The sequence below is a fragment of the Grampus griseus genome (assembly GCF_964374135.1).
Source record: "Grampus griseus genome assembly, chromosome: 8".
NCBI classification, from domain to species: domain Eukaryota; kingdom Metazoa; phylum Chordata; class Mammalia; order Artiodactyla; family Delphinidae; genus Grampus; species Grampus griseus.
Window position 1 is genome coordinate 44,679,505 of NC_139002.1, and position 24,707 is coordinate 44,704,211.

Below are 24,707 nucleotides of genomic sequence, written 5' to 3' on the forward strand. Positions count from 1 at the left end.
ACTCTTCCTTTGGAAGAACAATATCTCGCCTGCTTCATCTATGTGATTTTTACAAGTCTGACATTCATGTAGTTCCCTGCTCTCTTGAACACATGGGTGATCATGGGGCCCAAAGCTAGGGCAATCTCTCTTTTTCTACTGGGAATGACACACTTACACACTTGTGTGAAGACACACAAGAGCACAAGATAGTTGTAACTGATTTATCCAGTAGCAGCACTAAAAAGAGGAGGGTCATACATTGCTGCTGTTACAAGCTGAACTGATTCCTCTATCTGTGAACTATTCAGAATCCTTCCACTAAATACCCTTTCCTAATTTAAAATCGTTAGAAACCCACACTGCTGCTAAAAGCCAAAGAACCTACAGTGAAACAAACCAGGACGCTATATGGTCCTCCCCACCCCCTACCATGTCCTCAGCCTGCCTTTTGTCTGTAGAAAAACTTGAGCCAAAAAATAAGTTTAATCAGAGAGGTGAGAAAATGCAAAAAACAAAGGAAACCAGTCAAACAAGACAAAATAATAATAGTTTGGTCGTTAAGCAAAGTCAAGGACCTTTAGTTCCTCCTCAGAGGTTATAGATGATATTCTGAGCTGTATCCTTGAGCTGTTTTGTAGATACTGAAACCCGCACCAGGTGGAAGAAGTTAACTACGTGATGCCCAGACTGCAGCCATGACATAAGCTGCCACAATTCCGAGAACTGGCCTCAAAAAATGGAAATAAACTGACCCTGGAACTGAAGATTAACTGTACTTAAAACAATCAAGATGAAGCTGATCAGACCACCGAATGAACAATTCCAAGATGACTGTCAGAGCTGACCATGCTATTTCTGCATGTAGCCCCCTCCCTCCACCTATACACCTCTAAACTCCCCTTTAAAAGCTGTTGCCCACTGGTCGTCAGGGGAGGAGTTGGCCTTCGGACATGAATCCGCCCTCCCCGTCCCCTGCCTCTTCACTGGCTTTAGAGCAGCAAGCAACCCCGACCCCACTTTCGGTAACAATAGGATACACTTTTCTTTATCACCGATCTGCTGATACAAAGAAGAAATATTCTCCCAACTGCTTGCTTCACCTCTTCTTTTGGAAAGAGACCAGCTTGAATTAGTTGACAGTTAGAACTTACCTCTGATGAGGAGAAAAGCTTCATAGGCATCCCTCAGAGCTCTGAAGTGTTTGTCTCAATGTCCACTCAGGGAACAGAGTATTTCAGAGGTGCTACTCAAAAGCTGGTCTGCCTTCCAAGGCCATCAGCTACACCTGTGGCTTGTTAGAAATGCAAATAAGGAGCTGACTGCAGTGGTTCTCAAATTTCAACATGCTGAAAAGTCACCTGGGAAGCTTGTTGAGGATCCCCGGGTGCACCCCAGAGATTTAGTAGGTCTGGGATGAGGCCCAAGAATTTGCTTTTTCTAACAAGTTCCAGGGTGGTGCTACTATTGCCCTTATTCTTTAGACCACATTAGAGCAGAACAGGGAGACTTCGTCACTTCTTCTGCTTCTAACCTGTATCTTATCTGACATAAAGCTCAGCTGCTTTCAGTGGCAAATAACAAAGGGAATTTATTTCCTCATACAAATTGTAGTTTAGAGGTTTAAGGGCTTCAGCTGTAGCCCAATTATGTTGCCAGCTACCTGGTTCTTTCCAAGTAAATGACCTCTTTTTGAATGTAACTGAAAACTGTGAAGATGCCAGGTGTGGACGTACTTACCAACTAACCACCATTCCTCAAATTTACCTTCAATTCTACTCACAGAGCATTTTTTGCACATTTTAGGGCCTCAAAAAAAGTAAATGTTAATCTGTCCTTCCTCCTCCTTTAAGGATGTCTATCTATTATTTCTGCTCCAAACAATTTATTTTTTCCACTTCCACATCCTTTTGCTGTACCAGAAAAACTCCTATGCATAGAGAGTGGAGAACAAACGGACATGGTCGTTCTTTCTATATTTATTTATTTATTTATTTGCGGTACCCGGGCCTCTCACCGCTGTGGCCTCTCCCGCCGCGGAGCACAGGCTCCGGACACGCAGGCTCAGCGGCCGTGGCTCACGGGCCCAGCCACTCTGCGGCATGTGGGATCTTCCCGGACCGGGACACAAACCTGTGTCCCCTGCATCGGCAGGCGGACTCCCAACCACTGCGCCACCAGGGAAGTCCGGTCCTTCTTTAAAAAGCTTTAAAGTCCAGCTCAGATGACTTCCTAAGTTTTCTTCACCCTCTCCCCAAACCAGCTTAGGAATCCTTGCTACTCAAATCTTTCCTCTTATACAATGTATCACATTTTACTATGTATATATAATAAATGCTGTGTATATAGAAAAATATGAATAAGTATAAATTAGGCTCAATTATGTAGAAATGTTACCTGAAAACTGGGTTAGCCTCTTGGTGGTGTCGCCAAAAGACACAACCAAGCCAGACTGCTGGAGAAGGACTTATTACTTGCTGCAAGTAAGGAGAATACCAGGGATTTTTCCCAAAGAAGTGGCTCTCTGAACAGCGAAACTGGGGAAGTTTAAGCTATTGGTACATGCATATTCATGAAGGGGCTTGGATGATAGAGTCCAAGCTCTAGTTGATTGAAGTCATGAGGGTCAGAAAAGGTCACTGTCATCATCCCTTAGATTCCAATTGATCTGGTTGTTGAGATTTAAATTCTGCAAAACAGCCAAGACAGAGCTTTAGGTTAGTCTTTACCATTGAAAGAGAACTGGGAGTCTTTACAACTGACATATTATCTTTGCTCTTGTTATTTCTCTCGCCTGGTAACAGTCCTTTGTTTCTGAATTCTTTTGTCCCCTTAAGATCATTTATTACTGAGACCTGTTCAAAGTCAAGCATTATGGCCAGGCTTAGATCACCAAATGGCTTAGGCCTAAAATGGCTTCTCTTATGTCAAGAAAGCCATGCTTGGTTCTCTTCCTCCAAGGACCCCCCTACGCTATTTGCCTACAGAAAGAGATAACTGGGGGAAAATGACAATGTGGCTATAAAGGCCATGGGTTTTTGTAACTTGGATCAGGATCCATCCAGTTGATCTTAGTGGGATACTCTCACTTTGAAATATGAAACACACAAGGGTGATAAAGATTGGTAAAACATAAAAATCCTATAAAAGAAATCATATTATGTTTTATTAACTCCAAATCTTACAATATCTGATGGTGTCTTGAGAAATCAATAACATTGTATTCTTTTTTAACAATACTCCTCTGCCTTGGGATACTTAAATATATTAACTGGTATTTCTCCATGTAAGCAAAAAGGAAAGAAAAAGCTATAAGGTCCTTAATTGGGTATGTCTTCAGTTGAATAAATGCTCTGAAGAGTACAGAGTTGATTTATAACTCCACTTGAGCCATTTGTTTTACTGATGGTCTTTTCTTCTTCCATCCAGCCTGGTAAAGCCCTGTCAAAGAAAACAAACGACTTAGACTCAGTGTGTCCTGTCAGTGTCTACTTTATCTGGAGGCCTTCATGTTCTACTCTTGTGCATGTCTAACAGTCACCTCTCAAGGTAAAGTAGAGAGTGAGCACACATGGCTGAGCAAATGAGAAATAAAACTACCCAAGTTTTCGGAGAAAGTGCTGAAAAGGAGAAGCTGTCTCACCCCCCAACTCACATTGCCTTTAGGTTTCTCCTTTTTGACCTTTTCTTCTCTCAGCTCATTAACTCAGGCATTGGCATAGCCAAGGTGACTTTTTTCTTTTAACATCTTTATTGGAGTATAATTGCTTTACAATGGTGTGTTCGTTTCTGCTTTATAACAGAGTGAATCAGCTATATGCATGCATATATACCTATATCCCCTCCCTCTAGCGTCTCCCTCCCACCCTCCCTATCCCACCCCTCTAATGGTCACAAAGCACCAAACTAATCTCCCTGTGCTATGTGGCTGCTTCCCACTAGCTATCTATTTTACATTTGGTAGTGTATATATGTCCACGCCACTCCCTCACTTCGTCCCAGCTTACCCTCCCCCCACTCGTGTCCTTAAGTCTATTCTCTACATCTGTGTCTTTTTTTTTTTCAAAGAACTGCTTTATTATAATTATTTATTTATTTATTTTTGGCTGTGTTGGGTCTTCGTTTCTGTACGAGGGCTTTCTCTAGTTGTGGCAAGCGGGGGCCACTCTTCATCGTGGTGTGTGGGCCTCTCACTAACGTGGCCTCTCTTGTTGCGGAGCACAAGCTCCAGACGCACAGGCTCAGTAGTTGTGGTTCACGGGCCTAGCTGCTCCGCAGCATGTGGGATCTTCCCAGACCAGGGCTTGAACCTGTGTCCCCTGCATTGGCAGGCGGATTCTCAACCACTGAGCCACCAGGGAAGCCCCGTCTGTGTCTTCATTACTGTCCTGCCCCTAGTTTCTTCAAGACCTTTTTTTTTTTTTAGGTTCCATATATATGTGTTAGCATACGGTATTTGCTTTTCTATTTCTGATTTACATCACTCTGTATGACAGAGTCAAGGTCCATCCACGTCACTAAAAATAACTCAATTTCGTTTCCTTTTATGGCTGAGTAATATTCCATTGTATATATATATACCATATCTTCTTTATCCATTCATCTCTCGATGGAAACTTAGGTTGCGTCCATGTCCTGGCTATTGTAAATAGTGCTGCAATGAACATTGTGGTTGATGACTTTTTTTTTTTTTTTTTTTTGCGGTACGCGGCCCTCTCACTGTTGTGGCCTCTCCCGTTGTGGAACACAGGCTCCAGACGTGCAGGCTCAGTGGCCATGGCTCACGCGCCCAGCCACTCCGCGGCATGTGGGATCTTCCCAGACTGGGGCACGAATCCGTGTCCACTGCATCGGCAGGCGGACTCTCAACCACTGCGCCACCAGGGAAGCCCCATGACTCTTTTTGAATTATGCTTTTCTCAGGGTATATGCCCAGGAGTGGGATTGCTGGGTCATATGGTAGTTTTATTTTTATTTATTAAGGAACCTCCATACTGTTCTCCACAGTGGCTGCATCAATTTCATTCCCACCATCAGTGAAAGAGGTTCCCTTTTCTCCACACTTTGACCAGCATTTATTGTTTGTAGATTTTTAGATGATGGCCATACTGAGCAGTGTGAGATGATACCTCTTTGTAGTTTTGATTTGCATTCCTCTAATGATTAGTGATGTTGAGCATTCTTTCATGTGTTTGTTGGCAGTCTGTATATCTTCTTTGGAGAAATGTCTTTTTAGGTCTCCTGCCCATTTTTGGATTGTGTTGTTTGTTTTTTTGATATTGAGCTGCATGAGCTGCTTGTAAATTTTGGAGACTAATCCTTTGTCAGTTACTTCATTTGCAAATATTTTCTCCCATTCTGAGGGTTGTCTTTTCGTCTTGTTTATGGTTTCCTTTGCTGTGCAAAAGCTTTTAAGTTTCATTAGGTCCCATTTGTTTATTTTTGTTTTTATTTCCATTTCTCTAGGAGGTGGGTCAAAAAGGATCTTGCTGTGATTTATGTCTCAGAGTGTTCTGCCTATGTTTTCCTCTAAGAGTTTTATAGTGTCTGGCCTTACATTTAGGTCTTTAATCCATTTTGAGTTTATTTTTGTGTATGGTGTTAGGGAGTGTTCTGATTTCGTTCTTTTACATGTAGCTGTCCCGATTTCCCAGCACCACTTATTGAAGAGGCTGTCTTTTCTCCATTGTATATTCTTGCCTCCTTTATCAAAAATTAAGTGACCATATGTAAATGGGTTTATCTCTGGACTTTCTATGCTGATCTATTGATCTATATTTCTGTTTTTGTCCCTGTACCATAATGTCTTGATTACAGTAGCTTTGTAGTATAGTCTGAAGTCAGGGAGCCTGATTCCTCCAGCTCCGTTTTTCTTTCTCAAGATTGCTTTGGCTATTTGGGGTCTTTTGTGTTTCCATACAAATTGTGAAAGTTTTTGTTCTAGTTCTGTGAAAAATGCCATTGGTAGATTGATAGGAATTGCATTGAATCTGTAGATTGCTTTGGGTAGTATAGTCATTTTCACAATGTTGATTCCTCCATTCCAACAACATTTTATATCTCTCCATCTGTTTGTATCATCTTTAATATCTTTCATCAGTGTCTTACAGTTTTGTGCGTAGAGGTCTTTTGTCTCATTAGGTAGGTTTATTCCTAGGTATTTCATTCTTTTCATTGCAATGGTAAATGGGAGTGCTTCCTTAATATCTCTTTCAGATTTTTCATCATTAGTGTATAGCAATGCAAGAGATTTTTGTGCATTAATTTTGTATCCTGCAACTTTACCATATTCATTGATTAGCTCTAGTAGTTTTCTGATAGCATCTTTAGGAATCTCTTGTATAGTTTCATGTCATATGCAAACAGTGACAGCTTTATTTCTTCTTTTCCGATCTGGATTCCTTTTATTTCTTCTTCTTCTCTGATTGCTGTGGCTAAAACTTCCAAAACTCTGTTGAATAATAGTGGTGAGAGTCAACAACCTTGCCTTGTTCCTGATCTTAGAGGAAATGGTTTCAATTTTTCACCATTGAGAATGATGTTGGCTGTGGGTTTGTCATATATGGCCTTTATTATGTTGAGGTAAGTTCCCTCTATGCCTACTTTCTGGAGGTTTTTTTTTTATCATAAATGCATGTTGAATTTTGTCAAAAGCTTTTTCTGCATCGATTGAGATGATCAAAAGATTTTTCTCCTTCAGTTTGTTAATATGGTTTATCACATTGATTGATTTGCATATACTGAAGAATCCTTGCATTCCTGGGATAGACCCCACTTGATCATGGTGTATGATCCTTTTAATGCGCTGTTGGATTCTTTTTGCTACTATTATGTTGAGGTTCTTTTTTTTTTTTTTTTTTTTTTGTGGTACACGGGCCTCTCACTCTTGTGGCCTCTCCTGTTGCAGAGCACAGGCTCCATATGTGCAGGCTCAGTGGCCATGGCTCGTGGGCCCAGCTGCTCCACGGCATGTGGGAACTTCCCGGACCGGGGCACGAACCCATGTCCCCTGCATCGGCAGGGGGACTCTCAACCACTGTGCCACCAGGGAAGCCCCGATTTCCCCTTTTATGGCTGCTAGCATCTACCTTATGTATTGAGGTGCTCCTATGTTGGGTGCATAAATATTTATAATTGTTATATCTTGTTCTTGGATTGATCCCTTGATCATTATGTAGTGTCCTTCTTTGTCTCTTGTAATAGTCTTTCTTTTAAAGTTTATTTTGTCTGATATGAGAATTGCTACTCCAGCTTTCTTCTGATTTCCATTTGCATGGAATATCTTTTTCGTTCCCCTTACTTTCAGTCTATATGTGTCCCTAGGTCTGAAGTTGGTCTCTTGTAGACAGCATATATACGGGTCTTGTTTTTGTATCCATTCAGCCAGTCTATGTCTTTTGGTAGGAGCATTTTATCTATTTACATTTAAGGTAATTATTGATATGTATGTTCCTATTATCATTTTCTTAATTGTTTTGGGTTTGTTATTGTAGGTCTTTTCCTCCTCTTGTGTTTCCTGCTTAGAGAAGTTTCTTTAGTATTTCTTGTAGATGCGGTTTGGTGGTGCTGAATTCTCTTAGCTTTTGCTTGTCTGCAAAGTTTCATGTTTTCTGTGAATCTGAATGAGGTCCTTACTGGGTAGAGTAATCTTGGTCGTAGGTTGTTCCCTTTCATCACTTTAAATATGTCCTGCCGCTCCATTCTGTCTTGCAGATTTTCTGCGGAAAGACCAGCTGTTAAACTTATGGGGATTCCCTTGTGTGTTATTTGTTGTTTTCCCCTTGCTGCTATTAATATTTTTTCTTTGTATTTAATTTTTGAAACTTTGATTATATGTGTATTGGCACGTTTCTCCTTGGATTTATTCTACATGGGACTGTCTGCTCTTCCTTAACTTGATTGACAATTTACTTTCCCACATTAGGGAAGTTTTGAAGTATAAGCTCTTCAAATATTTTCTCATTCCCTTCCTTTTTCTCTTCTTTTCTGGGAACCCTTTATTTTGAATGTTGGTGTGTTTAATATTTTCCCAGAAGTCTCTGAGTCTGTCCTCATATTCTTTCCATTCTTTATTCTGCTCTACGGTAGTTATTTCCACTATTTTATCTTCCAGGTCACTTATCCATTCTTCTGCCTCAGTTATTCTGCTATTGACCCTTCAAGAGAATTTTTAATTTCATTTATTGTGTTGTTCCTCATTGTTTCTTTGCTCTTTAGTTCTTCTAGGTCCTTGTTAAACATTTCTTGTATTTTCTCCATTCTATTTCCAAGATTTTGCATCATCTTTACTATCACTACTCTAAATTCTTTTTCAGGTAGACTTCCTATTTCCTCTTATTTGTTTGGTCTGCTGGGTGTTTACCTTGCTCCTTTATCTGCTGTGTGTTCCTCTGTCTTCTCATTTTGTTTAAATTACTGTGTTTGGGGTCTCCTTTTCACAGGGTGCAGGTTCATAGTTCCAATTGTTTTTGGTGTCTGCCCCCAGTGGGTGAGATTGGTTCTGTGGGTTGTGTAGGTTTCCTGGTGGAGGGGATCGGTGCCTGTGTTCTGGTGGTTGAGGCTGGATCTTGTCTTTCTGGTGGGCAGGACCACGTCCAGTGCTGTGTTTTGGTTTGTCTGTGACCTTATTATGATTCCTGGCAACCTCTCTGCTAATGGGTGGGGGTGTGTTCCTGTCTTGCTAGTTGTTTGGCATAGGTTGTCCAGCACTGTAGCTTGCTGGTCTTTGAGTGGAGTTGGATCTTAGCGCTGAGATGGAGATCTCCAGGAGAGCTTTCGCAATTTAATATTACATGGAGCTGGGAGGTCTCTTGTGGACCAATGTCCTGAACTGTGCTCTCCCACCTCAGAGGCACAGGCCTGACACCTGGCCGGAGCACCAAGACACTGTCAGCCACAGGACTCAGAAGAAAAGGGAGAAGAAAAGAAAGAAAGAGAGAAAAAAAATTTAAAAAGTAAAATAGTTATTAAAACAAAAAAATTAAAAAATTATTAAACATTAAAAAAATTAAAAGGAGTAAAAAAGAAAGAAAGAGGGCAACAAAACTGAAAAAGAAATCCAACAGCGATAACAAGTGCTAAAAACTATCCAAAAAAAAAAATAAAAGACAGATGGAAACCTAGGACAAATGGTAAAAGCCAAGCTATACAGACAAAATCACACAAAGAAGCATAAACATACACACTCTCAAAAAGATAAAAAGGAAAAAAATATGTATATCTATATATAAAAAAAAAGGAAGAGAGCAACCAAATCAATAAACAAATCTACCAATGATAATAAACTCTAAATACTAAACTAGGATAAATATAAAACCAGAAACAAATTAGATGCAGAAAGCAAACCCCAAGTCTACAGTTGCTCCCAAAGTCCAGCGCCTCAATTTTGGGTTGATTCGTTGTCTATTCAGGTATTCCACAGATGCAGGGTACATCAAGTTGATTGTGGAGATTTAATCCACTGCTCCTGAGGCTGCTGAGAGAGACTTCCCTTTCTCTTCTTTGTTCTCACAGCTCCTGGGGTTCAGCTTTGGATTTGGTCCCACCTCTGCATGTAGGTTGCCTGAGGGTGTCTGTTCTTTGCTCAGAAAGGACGGGGTTAATGTAGCAGCTGATTAGAGGGCTCTGGCTCACTCAGGCCAGGGGGAGGGAGGGATATGGGATGCGGGGCAAGCCTAAAGCTGCAGAGGCCAGCATGACATTGCAACAGCCTGAGGCACGCTGTGTGTTGTCCTGGGGAAGCTGTCCCTGGATCACGGGATGCTGGCAGTGGTGGGCTGCACAGGCTCCTGGGAGGGGATGTGTGGTTAATGACCTGTGCTTGCACATAGGCTTCTTGGTGGCTGCAGCAACACCCTTAGCATTTCATGCCTGTCTCTTGTGTCCACGTTGATAGCCATGGCTCACGCCCGTCTCTGGAGCTCATTTAGGTGGTGCTCTGAATCCCCTGTCCTCGCACACCCTGAAACACTTGTCTCTTGCCTCTTAGGCAGGTCCAGACTTTTTCCCGGACTCCCTCCCGGCTAGCTGTGGTGCACTAGCCCCCTTCAGGCTGTGTTCACACAGCCAACCCCAGTCCTCTCCCTGGGGTCTGACCTCCGAAGCCCGAGCCTCAGTTCCCAGCCCCCGCCTGCCCCGTCGGGTGAGCAGACAAGCCTCTCGGGCTGGTAAGCGCTGGTCAGCAGCGATCCTCTGTGCTGGAATCTCTCCCCTTTGCCCTCTGCACCCATCTTGCTGCGCTCTTTTCTGTGTGTCCGAAGCTTCTCCCCCACGACCCCTCGTCTCTGCTAGTGAAAGGTCTTCCTAGTGTGTGGAAACTTTTCCTCCTTCACAGCTCCCTCCCAGAGGTGCAGGTTCTGTCCCTATTCTTTTGTCTTTGTTTTTTCTTTTTTCTTTTGCCCTACCCAGGTACATAGGAAGTTTCTTGCCTTTTGGGAGGTCTGAGGTCTTCTGCCAGCGTTCAGTAGGTGTTCTGTTGAAGTTGTTCCACATGTAGATGTATTTCTGATGTATCTGTGGGGACGAAGGTGATCTCCACATCTTAGTCCTCCGCCATCTTGAAGGTCTCTCCAAGATGACGTTTAATGGTTGCATTTTAATCTGTTGCTGTTAACAGTAATGACGGAGATTGTGGTCTGGTGAATTGGACAAGAGCCAAGAAAGTGCCAAGACTTTACAGTGAGAAACAAAGACTGTCCTTCTATTGTTTGGGTCATTCACCCTGGACAGATGGGCAAACCACAACTAAAGCAAAGTAGTGAGACACCTGCCTGCTCTTTATATAGGAGAGGATCAATATTTTGTGGGATCAAAAGCTCTTATAATTTGGGGAACCTAAGAAAAAAGGACACAAAATAACAAATTAAAAAGTGGGTAACAAAGGGTTTAGAAAATGGCAAAATATGGAAAATTACAAACGTAAAAGGGCTGACAGACACTATAACCATCACAAAATCCAGAAAAATAACACAATATTCTTATTAACAGGCTGTCTCTTCCACCACTATAATGGTTCCCCGCTCCATATATATGTTCAATTCCTTGTGCCATATATGGAGCACTTTTACATTGCAATAACTCTGGCCCAGCAGGTTCTGGAGTTAAAAGACACAATCGACTTAACTGATGTGGTTAAAATGTATTATGACTGCAACTTTTACAAGGCATATCAACATATTAATAGTGCTCCTAGAAGATGACCTGGAATGGGCCTGCTATAGACTGAATGTTTGTCTCCCCAAAATTCATATGTTAAATCCTAACTCCCAATATAATTGTGTTAAGAGGTGGTGCTTTTGGAAGGTAGTTAGGTCATTAAGGAGCCTGCATGAATGGGACTAGTGTCTTTATAAAAGAGACCCCAGAGAGTTCTCTTCCCCCTGCCACATGTGAGGACACAGTGAAAAGACAGCTGTGAACCAGGAGGCAGGATCTTAGCAGACATCAAACCTGCTGGCACCTTAATCTCAGACTTTTTAGCGTCCAGAACTATGAGACATTTCTGTTGTTTATAAGTCACCCAGTCTAGGGTAGTTTGTTATAGCAACCTGAACAGGCTAAGACAGGGTTCAAGCAAGAGAGGGGCCCTGATATTTTAGGTTCATTATCTTTCATCCCATGTGCTAAGTGTACTTTGCTAGGAACTTGACTGTTAAAATTCAGTGACTATTTTGAGATCCTGTAGTAGAAAAACTGGAGAGATTTATGAGGCACATGACAATGTGGAAGGTATCCTAATGATTTATTTACTTTCATCTTAGAATTCTGATCTATGTGAATGCATTGCATATTCAAAAATTAAGTAAATCATTTTTAAGTAAAAATTTTAAAAGAAACCTATAAGACATGGTTCTACTCTCACCCTTGATAAGCTTCTTCAAATTTTGCTGGGGTGGTAGAAGAAAAGAAAAAAACTGAGAAGTTTGAGAACTCTCAGGAATCTAACAGGGATACAGACTCTAGTTCCTGTGAGCTAACAGGAGAGAAAGGTAGTCAAGAGGGGCCACTGTGGCCTCAGGAGATCAGTCCATTCACAAAAGTCCATTCATAAAATCTGGTTTAGAGTGAGAATAAAGGCCCAGACAAGACACTTGGTGCTAAACAGGGGTTCTGTAACTGGAAGGTCATGCAAGGCCCAGTTGAACGGGCTAGACCAAGGTAACCAGAGGAGGAAGTTTGCCTCCAAGAAGACTCTTGCCGCTGGCTTGCCCCATGCACACTACACAGATCAAGTGGTCCACCACAAGACAGATTCTACACTCAACAGGAGATAGCCTTAGGCCACAGATGTGTGACAGGGTTCCTCATCACTCCTGTATGAGCTCTTGACCTACACAATCTGTAAACAAAATAAAATAATTGTCATTTTAAGCCACTACCTTTGGGGCAGTTTCTTATATAGCATAGTAACCAGAACACTTTTCTCCATCCATTTATTTCTGAAGCAAGGTACTTGGTAGGCATTTTGAACATAAATTATTTTTAACATGTTGTTAGGTGAGTACGCTGAGAAGCAGTGTAAGACCAGCAGTTGCCCTAATTCCAGAGGCAGAATGCATTTCGGTGCTGCTGTACAAGTGCATTCCAGGAGTGCTGAACTCCCACCCACTACCTCTCCAACCCCGCTGTGTTCTTGTTTCTCTCTGTCCTACGTGCACGCCATTACTTTCACCAGGAATACTCTCCCCTGTATTTCATTCCTTCCATTTTGTTCCTCCCTTCCATCACCACCTTCTTTATCCAACTCCCTACAGTATGTGATCCTCTTCTGATTGCATAGACCCCTGCTTTCGTCATTGTGAGTGACCAGCACACTGCATAATAACTGCCTTTTTGCATATCTCTCATATGATTATGAAATTGTGAAAGAATTTCAATCCAAAATGGAACCAGATGATATGAAATGGAGAATCTCATACATCTACCCTCAGAAGACTGGAACTTAAGAACTGAGACTGATTTCTGTATATGTCTGATTTACTGAAAACCAAGACATCTCCTGACCAATGATCATTTGCTAAGAATCTGTCCCACCCTCAAGCCAGTGAACTTACTGCCTGAACTCTGGCTGGACTTCTCCCTCTTCACACTGTTGCCCATAAATGTAGCCTGCCCCAAATCCTCATGGACTCACCTGTAAGTTGCTGCAGCGCACGTTTCCTGAATTGCAGTTCCTCTGCTATTTTCAAATAAACTCAATTTCTGGTAATTTGAGTTTGCTCCAGTTTACCTCTTTATTTATGGTTGACAAAATCCTTAAAAGGTGTGGAAAAATTCCTGTTCATTGTCATACTTCTAAAGCTCTAACATGCACATAAAATTTGGTATATAGTAAGTCCTTATTATTTACTCGCTAAAAGGATTAATGAACTATAGTATGTCCATTACTGCAGGGATTCAGTTAGATGACTCCTTACCCCAATATAGTTTTTCTTAGCATGTGTTGTCCAAATGGAACTGAACCTTCATTCAATTCTCAGAGAAGAGCAGGAACCATTCTGTGAACCAATATGAAGACGTGGGCTGGTAAAAGCCACTGGATCAAGAATAAAATACCTAGGAATAAATCTACCTAAGGAGACAAAAGACCTGTATGCAGAAAATTATAAGACACTGATGAAACAAATTAAAGATGATACAAATAGATGGAGAGATATACCATGTTCTTGGATTGGAAGAATCAACATTGTCAAAATGACTCTACTACCCAAAGCACTCTACAGATTCAATGCAATCCTGATTAAACTACCAATGGCATTTTTCACAGAACTAGAACAAAACATTTCACAATTTGTATGGAAACACAAAAGACCCCGAATAGCCAAAGCAATCTTGAGAACAAAAAACGGAGCTGGAGGAATCAAGCTCCCGGACTTCAGACTATACTACAAAGCTACAGTAATCAAGACAGTAGGGTACTGGCACAAAAACATAAATATAGATCAATGGAACAGGATAGAAAGCCCAGAGATAAACCCACGCACATATGGTCACCTTATCTTTGATAAAGGAGGCAGGAATGTACAGTGGAGAAAGGACAGCCTCTTCAATAAGTGGTGCTGGGAAAACTGAACAGGTACATGTAAAAGTATGAAATTAGAACACTCCCTAACACCATACACAAAAATAAGCTCAAAATGGATTAAAGACCTAAATGTAAGGCCAGAAACTATCAAACTCTTAGAGGGAAACATAGGCAGAACACTCTATGACATAAATCACAGCAAGATCCTTTTTGACCCACCTCCTAGAGAAATGGAAATAAAAACAAAAATAAACAAATGGGACCTAATGAAACTTCAAAGCTTTTGCACAGCAAAGGAAACCATAAACAAGACCAAATGACAACCCTCAGAATGGTAGAAAATATTTGCAAATGAAGCAACTGACAAAGGACTAATTTCCAAAATTTACAAGCAGCTCATGCAGCTCAATAACAAAAAAACAAACAACCCAACGCAAAAATGGGCAGAAGACCTAAATAGACATTTCTCCAAAGAAAATGTACAGACTGCCAACAAACACATGAAAGAATGCTCAACATCATTAATCATTAGAGAAATGCAAATCAAAACTACAATGAGATATCATATCACACCAGTCAGAAAGGCCATCATCAAAAAATCTAGAAACAATAAATGCTGGAGAGAGTGTGGAGAAAAGGGAACACTCTTGCACTGCTGGTGGGAATGTGAATTGGTTCAGCCACTATGGAGAACAGTATGGAGGTTCCTTAAAAAACTACAAATAGAACTGCCATATGACCCAGCAATCCCACTACTGGGCATATACCCTGAGAAAACCAAAATTCAAAAAGAGTCATGTACCAAAATGTTCATTGCAGCTCTATTTACAATAGCCCGGAGATGGAAACAACCTAAGTGCCCATCATCGGATGAATGGATAAAGAAGATGTGGCACGTATATGCAATGGAATATTACTCAGCCATAAAAAGACACGAAATTGAGCTATCTGTAATGAGGTGGATAGACCTAGAGTCTGTCATACAGAGTGAAGTAAGTCAGAAAGAGAAAGACAAATACCGTATGCTAACACATATATATGGAATTTAAGAACAAAAATGTCATGAAGAACATAGGGCTAAGACAGGAATAAAGACACAGACCTACTGGAGAACGGACTTGACGATATGAGGAGGGGGAAGGGTGAGCTGTGACAAAGCGAGAGAGGCATGGACATATATATACTAACAAATATAAGGTAGATAGCTAGTGGGAAGCAGCCGCATAGCACAGGGATATCAGCTCGGTGCTTTGTGACTGCCTGGAGGGGTGGGATAGGGAGGGTGGGAGGGAGGGAGACGCACGAGGGAAGAGATATGGGAACATATGTTTATGTATAACTGACTCACTTTGTTATAAAGCAGAAACTAACACACCATTGTAAAGCAATTATACTCCAATAAAGATGTTAAAAAAAAAGAATATATTGACTAATATATTGAATTTTTGTAATACATAAAAATATTTTGGTAGTTGGAAAAATCAGTGTAGAAAGTTGTACATGATAATTTAGAAGAATGTAAAACAAGTAGCCAGGTTTTAAAAGGAGTAATTAGTAGAAGAATGTATGTAAGGGATATTCACCAAATGTAACAATGATGTGAGGGGTATTTACTTAAAGTAATCCTTGCTTATTGATTTAATCTGTAATCACCCTTGTATTTTGTGGTTCAAGTTAAAGTTTAAAAGGTGAAAAAAAAAAAAGCCACTAGATCGATTGATCTGGTTATATAAAGCCACTGGTCAAATTGACCTGGCTCCTTACATTCTGTGACCTCCCTATAATGGCCCAATATGAAGGGAAACCCAGCAATCCTGTTGGAAATAATGAGGGCACCCCTCATTAGCCCTAGGAAGGATTGGTTCCAGGACCCCCACTGATACCAAAATTCACGGACGCTCCAGTCCCTTATATAAAATACCATACAGAGACCCTCAAGATGGCAGAAGTGAGACGTCAAGATCGCCTTCCTCCCCACAAATACATCAGAAATACACCCACATGTGGAACAACTCCTACAGAACACCTACTGAACGCTGACAGAAGACCTCAGACCTCCCAAAAGGCAAGAAACTCCCCACATACCTGGGTAGGGCAAAAGATAAAAGAAAAAACAGAGACAAAAGTATAGGGACAGGACCTGCACCACTGGGAGGGAGCAATGAAGGAGGAAAGGTTTCCACACACTAGGAAGCCCCTTCACTGTGGACTGGCGGAGACTGCAGGTGGCGGAGGGGGGGATGTTTCAGAGCCACGGAGGAAAGCACAGCAAGAGGGGTGCAGAGGGTAAAGTGGAGAAATTCCTGCACAGAGGATCAGTGCCGACCAGCACTCACCAGTCTGAGAGGCTTGTCTGCTCACCGGCCGGGACGGGCGGGGGATGGGGGCTGAGGCTTGGGATTCGGAGATCAGATCCCAGGGAGAGGACTGGGGTTGGCTGCGTGAACACAGCCTGAAGGGTGCTAGTGTGCTACAGACAAACAGGAGGGAGTCCAGGAAAAAGTCTGGACCTGCCTAAGAGGCAAGATACAAGTGTTTCAGGGCGTGCGAGGAGAGGGGATTCAGAGCGCTGTCTAAACGAGTTCCAGAGACGGGCGCGAGCCACGGCTATCAGCGCAGACACCAGAGACGGGCATGAGATGCTAAAGGCTGCTGCTGCAGCCACCAAGAAGGCTGTGTGCGAGCACAGGTCACTATCCACACCTCCCCTCCTGGGAACCTGTGCAGCCCCCCACTGCCAAGGTCCTGAGATCCAGGGACAGCTTCCCCAAGAGAACACACGGCGCAACTCAGGCTGGTGCAATGTCATGCCAGCCTCTGCTGCCACAGGCTCGCCCCACATCCGCACCCCTCCCTCCCCACTCCCACCCCCGCCTGAGTGAGGCGGAGCCCCCTAATCAGTTGATACTTTAACCCCATCCTGTATGAGCGGAAAAACTCAGGCAACCTACACGCAGAGGCGGGGCCAAATCCAAAGCCAAACCCCAGGAGCTGTGCGAACAAATAAGAGAAATGGAAATCTCTCCCAGCAGCCTCAGGAGCAGCGGATTAAATCTCCACAATCAACTTGATGTACCTGCATCCATGGAATACCTGAATTGACGATGGATCATCACAGAATTGAGGTGGTAGACTTTGGCAGCAGTGATATATATATTATTTTCTTTTTCTCTTTTTGTGAATGTGTATGTTTAAGCTTCTTTGTGTGATTTTGTCTGTATAACTTTGCTTTTACCTTTTGTCATAGGGTTCTGTCTGCCCGTTTTTTTGTTTTTTTCTTTTATTAAGTACACTTTTTAGTGCTTGTTTTCATTGGAGGATTTGTTCTTTGGTTTGGTTCCTCTCGTCTTTCATTTTTTTTTAAATAAATATATTTTATTTTAATAACTTTATTTCCTTCCTTCCTTCCTTCCTTCCTTTCTTTCTTTCTTTCTTTTTCTTTTTATTTTCTTTCTCTTTCTCTCCCTTTTCTTCTGGGCTGTGTGGTTGACAGGGTCTTGGTCCTCCAGCAGGTATCAGGCCTGTGCATTTGAGGTGGGAGAGGCGAGTTCAGGAAACTGGTCCACTAGAGACCACCAGGCCACATGTAATATTAAACAGCAAAAACTCTCCCAGAGGTCTCCATCTCAAAGCTAAGACCCAGCTCTACTCAACAACCAGCAAGCTACAGTGCTGGACACCCTATGCCAAACAACTAGCAAGACAGGAAAACAACCCCACCCATTAGCAGAGAGGCTGCCTAAAATCATAATAAGATCCCAGACACCCCAAAACACACCACCAAATGCGGTCCTGCCCACCAGAAAGACAAGATCCAGCTTCATTCACCAGAACACAGACACCAGTCCCCTCCACCAGGAAGCCTACACACCCACTGAACCAACTTTAGTCACTGGGGACAGACACCAAAAACAACAGGACCTACGAACCTGCAGCCGGTGAAAAGGAGACCCCATACACAGTAAGTTAAGCAAAATGAGAAGACAGAGAAACAGCAGATGAAGGAGCAAGGTCAAACCCCACCAGACCAAACAAATGAAGAGGAAATAGGCAATCTACCTGAAAAAGAATTCAGAGTAATGATAGTAAATATGTTCAAAATCTTGGAAATTCAATGGAGACAATACAAGAAATGTTTAAAAAGGACCTAGAAGAACTAAAGAGTAAACAAACAATATGAACAACACATTAAATGAAATTAAAAATTCTCTAGAAGGAATCAGTAGCAGAATAACCGAAGTGGAAGAATGGATAAGTGACCTGGAAGATAAAATAGTGGAAATAACTACCACAGAGTAGATAAAGAAAAAAGAATGGAAAGAATTGAGGACAGTCTCAGAAACCTCAGGGACAACATTAAACGCACCAACATATAGGGGTCCCAGAAGAAGAGAAAAAGAAAGGGACTGAGGAAATATTTGAAGAGATTATAGTTGAAAACTTCCCTAATGTGGGAAAGGAAATAGTTAATCAAGGCCAGGAAGCACAGAGAGTCCCATACAGGAAATATCCAAGGAGAAACACACCAAGACACATATTAATCAAACTATCAAAAATTAAATACAAAGAAAAAATATTAAAAGCAGCAAGAGAAAAACAACAAGTAACATACAAGGGAATTCCCATAAGGTTAACAGCTGATCTTTCAGCAGAAACTCTGCAAGCCAGAAGGGGGTGGCAGGACATATTTAAAGTGATGAAAGGGAACAACCTACAACCAACATTGCTCTACCAAGCAAGGATCTCATTCAGATTACACGGAGAAATTAAAACCTTTACAGACAATCGAAAGCTAAGAGAATCCAGCACCACCAAACCAGCTTTACAAAAAATGCTAAAGGAACTTGTCTAAGCAGGAAACACAAGAGAAGGAAAAGACCTACAATAACAAACCCAAAACAATTAAGGAAATGGTAATAGGAACATACATATCAATAATTAACTTAAATGTAAATGGTTTAAATGCTCCAACCAAAAGACATAGACTGGCTGAATGGATACAAAAAGAAGACCCATATATATGCTGTCTACAAGAGACGCACTTCAGACCTAGGGACACATTAAGATTGAAAGTAAGGGGCTTGAAAAGGATATTGCATCCATAATGGAAATCAAAAGAAAGCTGGAGGAGTAATTCTCATATCAGACAAAACAGACTTTAAAATAAAGACTGTTACAAGAGAGAACGATGGACTCTACATAATGATCAAGGGATAAATCCAGGAAGAAGATACAACAATTGTAAATATTTATGAACCCAACATGGGAGCACCTCAGTACATAAGGCAAATGCTAGCAGCCATAAAAGGGGAAATCGACAGGAACACAATCATAGTAGGGGACTTTACACCCCACTTTCACCAATGCACAGATCATCTAAAATGAAAATAAACAAGGAAACACAAGCTTTAAATGATACATTAAACAAGACGGACTTAATTCATATTTATAGAACATTCCATCCAAAAACAACAGAATACACTTTCTTCTCAAGAGCTCATGGAACATTCTCCAGGATACATCATATCTTGGGTCACAAATCAAGCCTTGGTAAATTTAAGAAAATTGATATCATATCAAATATCTTTTCCAACTACAACGCTATGAGACTAGATATCAATTATAGGGGAAAATCTGTAAAATACAAACATATGGAGGCTAAACAATAGAGTACTTAATAAGCAAGAGATCACTGAAGAAATCAAAGAGGAAATCAACAAATACCTAGAAACAAATGACAATGAAAACACGATGACCCAAAACATATGAGGTGCAGCAAAAGCAGTTCTAAGAGGGAAGTTTATAGCAATACAATCCTACCTCAAGAAACAAGAAACACCTCAAATAAACAACCTAAACTTACATCTAAAGCAATTAGAGGAATAAGAACAAAAAACCCCAAAGTTAGCAGAAGGAAAGAAATCATAAAGGTCAGATCAGAAATAAATGAAAAAGAAATGAAGGAAACGATAGCAAAGATCAATAAAACTAAAAGCTGGTTCTTTGAGAAGAAAAACAAAATTGATAAACCATTAGGCAGACTCATTGAGAAAAAAAATGGAGAAGACTAAAATCAATAGAATTAGAAATGAAAAAGGAGAAGTAACAACTGACTGCAGAAATACAAAGGCTCATGAGAGATTACTACAAGCAACTCTATGCCAATAAAATGGACAACCTAGAAGAAATGGACAAATTCTTGGAAATGCACAACCTTCCGAGACTGAACCAGGAAGAAACAGAAAATATAAACAGGCCAATAACAAGCACTGAAATTGAGACTGTGATTAAAAATCTTCCAACAAACAAAAGCTCAGGACCAGATGGCTTCCCAGGTGAATTCTATCAAACATTTAGAAAGAGCTAACACCCATCCTTCTCACAGTCTTCCAAAATACAGCAGAGGGAGGAACACTCCCAAACGCATTCAGGCCACCATCACCCTGATACCAAAACCAGACAAAGAGGTCACAAAGAAAGAAAACTACAGGCCAATATCACTGATGAACATAGATGCAAAAATCCTCAACAAAATACTAGCAAACAGAATCCAATGGCACATTAAAAGGACCATACACCATGATCAACTGGGGTTTATCCCAGGAATGCAAGGATTCTTCAATATATGCAAACCAATCAATGTGATACACCATATTAACAAATTAAAGGGTAAATACCATATGATCATCTCAATAGATGCAGAAAAAGTTGTTGACAAAATTCAACACACATGTATGATAAAAATCCTCCAGAAAGTAGGTAGCAAGAGAACTTACCTCAACATAACAAAGGCCATATGTTGACAAACCCACAGCCAACATCATTCTCAATGGTGAAAAACTGAAACCATTTCCACTAAGATCAGGAACAATACAAGGTTGCCCACTCTCAGTACTATTACTCAACATAGCTTTGGAAGTTTTAGCCACAGCAATCAGAGAAGAAAAAGAAATAAAAGGAATCCAGATCGGAAAAGAAGAAGTAAAGCTGTCATTATTTGCAGATGACATGGTACTATACATAGAGAATCCTAAAGATGCTAGCAGAAAAGTACTAGAGCTAATCAATTAATTTGCTAAAGTAGCAGGATACAAAATTAATGCACAGAAATCTCTTGCATTCCTATACACTAATGATGAAAATCTGAAAGAGAAATTAAGGAAACACTCCCATTTACCGTTGCAGCAAAAAGAATAAAATACCTAGGAATAAACCTACCTAAGGAGACAAAAGACCTGTATGCACAAAACTATAAGACACTGATGAAAGAAATTAAAGAAGATATAAACAGATGGTGAGATATACAATGTTCTTGGATTGGAAAGATCAACATTGTGAAAATAACTATACTACCCAAAGCAATCTACAGATTCAGTGCAATCCCTATCAAACTACCAGTGGCATTTTTCACAGAACCAGAACAAAAACTTTCACAATTTGTATGGAAACACAAAAGGCCTCGAGTAGCCAAAGCAGTCTTGTGGAAGAAAAACAGAGCTGGAGGAATCAGGCTCCCTGACTTCAGACTATACTACAAAGATACATTAATCAAGACATTATGGTACTGACACAAAAACAGAAATACAGATCAATGGAACAGGATAGAAAGCCCAGAGATAAACCCATGCACATATGGTCACCTTATTTTTGATAAATTAGGCAAGAATATACAATGGCGAAAAGACAGCCTCTTCAAGAAGTGGTGCTTGGAAATTGGGACAGCTACATGTTAAAGAATTAAATCAGAACACTCCCTAACACCATACACAAAAATAAACTCAAAATGGATTAAAGACCTAAATGTAAGGCCAGACACTATAAAACTCTTAAAGGAAAACATAGGCAGAACACTCTATGATATAAATCACAGCAAGATCCTTTTTGATCCACCTACTAGAAAAATGGAAGTAACACCAAAAATAAACAAATGAGACCTAATTAAACTTAAAAGCTTTTGCACAGCAAAGGAAAGCATAAACAAAACAAAAAGACAGCCCTCAGAATGGTAGAAAATATTTGCAAATGTAGCAACTGACAAAGGGTTAATCGCCATAATTTATAAGCAGCTCATGCAGCTCAATATCAAAAAAACAAACAACCCAATCCAAAAATCGGCAGAAGTCCTAAATAGACATTTCTCAACAGAAGGTATATAGACTGCCAACAAACACATGATAGAATGCTTAACATCACTAATCATTAGAGGAATGCAAATCAAAACTACAGTGAGGTATCACCTCACACTGGTCAGAATGGCCATCATCAAAAATCTACAAACAATAAATGCTGGAGAGTGTGTGGCGAAAAGGGAACCCTCTTGCACTGTTGGTGGGAATGTAAATTGATGCAGCCACTGTGGAGAACAGTATGAAGGTTCCTTAAAAATCTCAAAATAGAACTACCATATGACCCAGCAATCCCACTCCTGGGCATATACCCTGAGCAAACCATAATTCAAAAAGAGTCATGTACCACAATGTTCATTGCAGCACTATTTACAATAGCCAGGACATGCAAGCAGCCTAAATGTCCATCGACAAATGAATGGATAAAGAAGATGTGGCACATATATACAATGGAATATTACTCAGCCATAAAAGGAAACGAAATTGAGTTATTTGTAGTGAGGTGGATAGACCTAGAGTCTGTCATACAGTGTGAAGTAAATCAGAAATAGAAAAATAAATACCGTATGCTAACCCATATATATGGAATCTAAAAACCAAAAATTGGTTTTGAAGAACCTAGGGGCAGGACAGGAATAAAGACGCAGATGCAGAGCATGGACTTAAGGACACAAGGAGCGGGGAGGGTAAGCTGGGATGAAGTGAGAAAGTGGCATGGACATATATACACTACCAAATGTAAAATAGATAGCTAGCGGGAAGCAGCTGCATAGCACAGGGAGATCAGCTCGGTCCTTTGTGACCACCTAGAGGGGTGGAATAGGGAAGGTGGGAGGGAGACACGAGAGAGGAGATATGGGGATATATGGATATGCATAGCTGATTCACTTTGTTATAAAGCAGAAACTAACACACAATTGTAAAGCAGTTATACTCCAATAAAGATGTAAAAAAAAAAATAATAGCGTATTACCATGAAGACAGTCAGCTCTCCATATCTGTGGATGTAAAACCCGCAGAAACAGATGGCCGCCTGTACAACTTGAGAAAGATCTGTGCACTCTCTCCTTTAGGCAGCTCTTATATTAAGCCTGGGCCAGTATGGGCCATGCCCCTGCCCTGGTGCCATCACTTAGACCTTTTGGTAGCCGAGGTGAAGGGAAAGGTCTGGCCCTACAAAGGCCCTGAAAACCCCAAGCTGACCTTGAATGAGATTGGGCAAGGGTGTTCAGTGGCCTCAGGTAGAGAGAAATCTATAATCAAATCACCTGACCCAATACTGGCTCTGCCACATACCTCCTATGGAACGTGGGGAGTCAAACTCATTGATAAAATGAGGTAAATAGTAATAGCAACATCACAAAAGTCTTTTTGACATTAATGAGCTGATGAAGGGGTAAAATGTTAATCCTTTTACAAATGTTAATTATTGTTGCAAGCAAAATGGTAGGTAAAACATAGTAAAAACATCCGCAAAAGATGGATTACTATCTCTATCTATACAGCAAATAAATGGCTCTAAGATTTACCGAAGGCCTTGGGCAGGTCACTTAATTTCTGCTCAGATACAAAATGAGGATAAAAGTTGCATTTACCTACAATGTTAATACATGTAAAATGTTTAACCTAGCACCTGACATACACTAAATTCTTATCATAGATTCATGAAACATGACTATGTACTCTTAAATCCTCTTTGGAAGTTTAGGGGTGGGAAATATATATATATATATATATATATATATATATATACATACACATACATATATATATATTTTTTAAATTTATTTTTTGGTTTGTTAGAATTAGAGGAGGCTTCATGATGAAGGAAGTATGTTGACTGTGTTTTGAAACATAGGGATCTTTTGACATAGAGAAAGCTCCGAGAATTTGCTTCTAACCCAGAGATGTAAAGAGGTACATTTTGCCAGCTAGCTGTCTTTCTCAAAAAGTTAGGATGATATTCTAACCTTTCACTATAAAATATGACAGGAAAGAGGCAATGGGGGGAGGAGGGGAGGGGAGGGGAGGTAATCTGAGGATTTCTAGTCTGTCCAGCCCTTAGCATTTCACAAACTGGGACCGTGAGAGGCAATGTAGGAAATGGACCCAAAGGCTTTGTTCCAGGGAAATTTCAAATAGAGGATCAAAATTTAATTTCAAAATTGTTCAGTGAATCGCCAACTCTGCTTTGAACAATTGGAAATATGATAATTAACTTTTCCTACATCAGGGTTAGACAGACAGACAGACACACACACAGTTTTACCTGCTCATCAGTGCAGGAATCCAACTCTGACTGGCTTTCTTACTCTACCACCCACCCTCCCTTAGGCAATTTCAGCCACTCCCAGAAAAAGATCTAGCTAATAGAAGTGTAGCCCAAACAAATACTTTACAAAAAAAATGAAAGAAAAGGCAAGAGAAATGTTATTGTATATCCCTGTGGACCTAACCAAAATTAAAACTCTAAAGTAAGCTTTATTCTATTTCATAGGCAACAATTCTATTTTTAAAAGGAAATCTGTTAAGGGTAAGGGATTAGGAAAATGGTAATAAACCGAAAGAAAAAATAAAAG

At 40.7% G+C, this 24,707-nt stretch overlaps 1 long non-coding RNA gene across 2 annotated transcripts in view; it reads right to left on the reverse strand.

The window, feature by feature from the left end:
- Nucleotides 1-1,989: 1,989 nt before the first annotated feature.
- LOC309825754 overlaps nt 1,990-24,707 on the reverse strand; it is a 90,134-nt gene continuing 67,416 nt past the window's right edge. Inside the window, exons 3-4 of one of the 2 annotated variants that reach the window (XR_014297060.1) lie at nt 2,774-3,420; nt 1,990-2,668 (exon numbers count right to left, since the gene is read on the reverse strand). This is a non-coding gene — a long non-coding RNA (uncharacterized lncRNA). The remainder of the gene's footprint in view (nt 2,669-2,773; nt 3,421-24,707) is intronic. The other variant, XR_014297061.1, reaches the window with a different exon arrangement.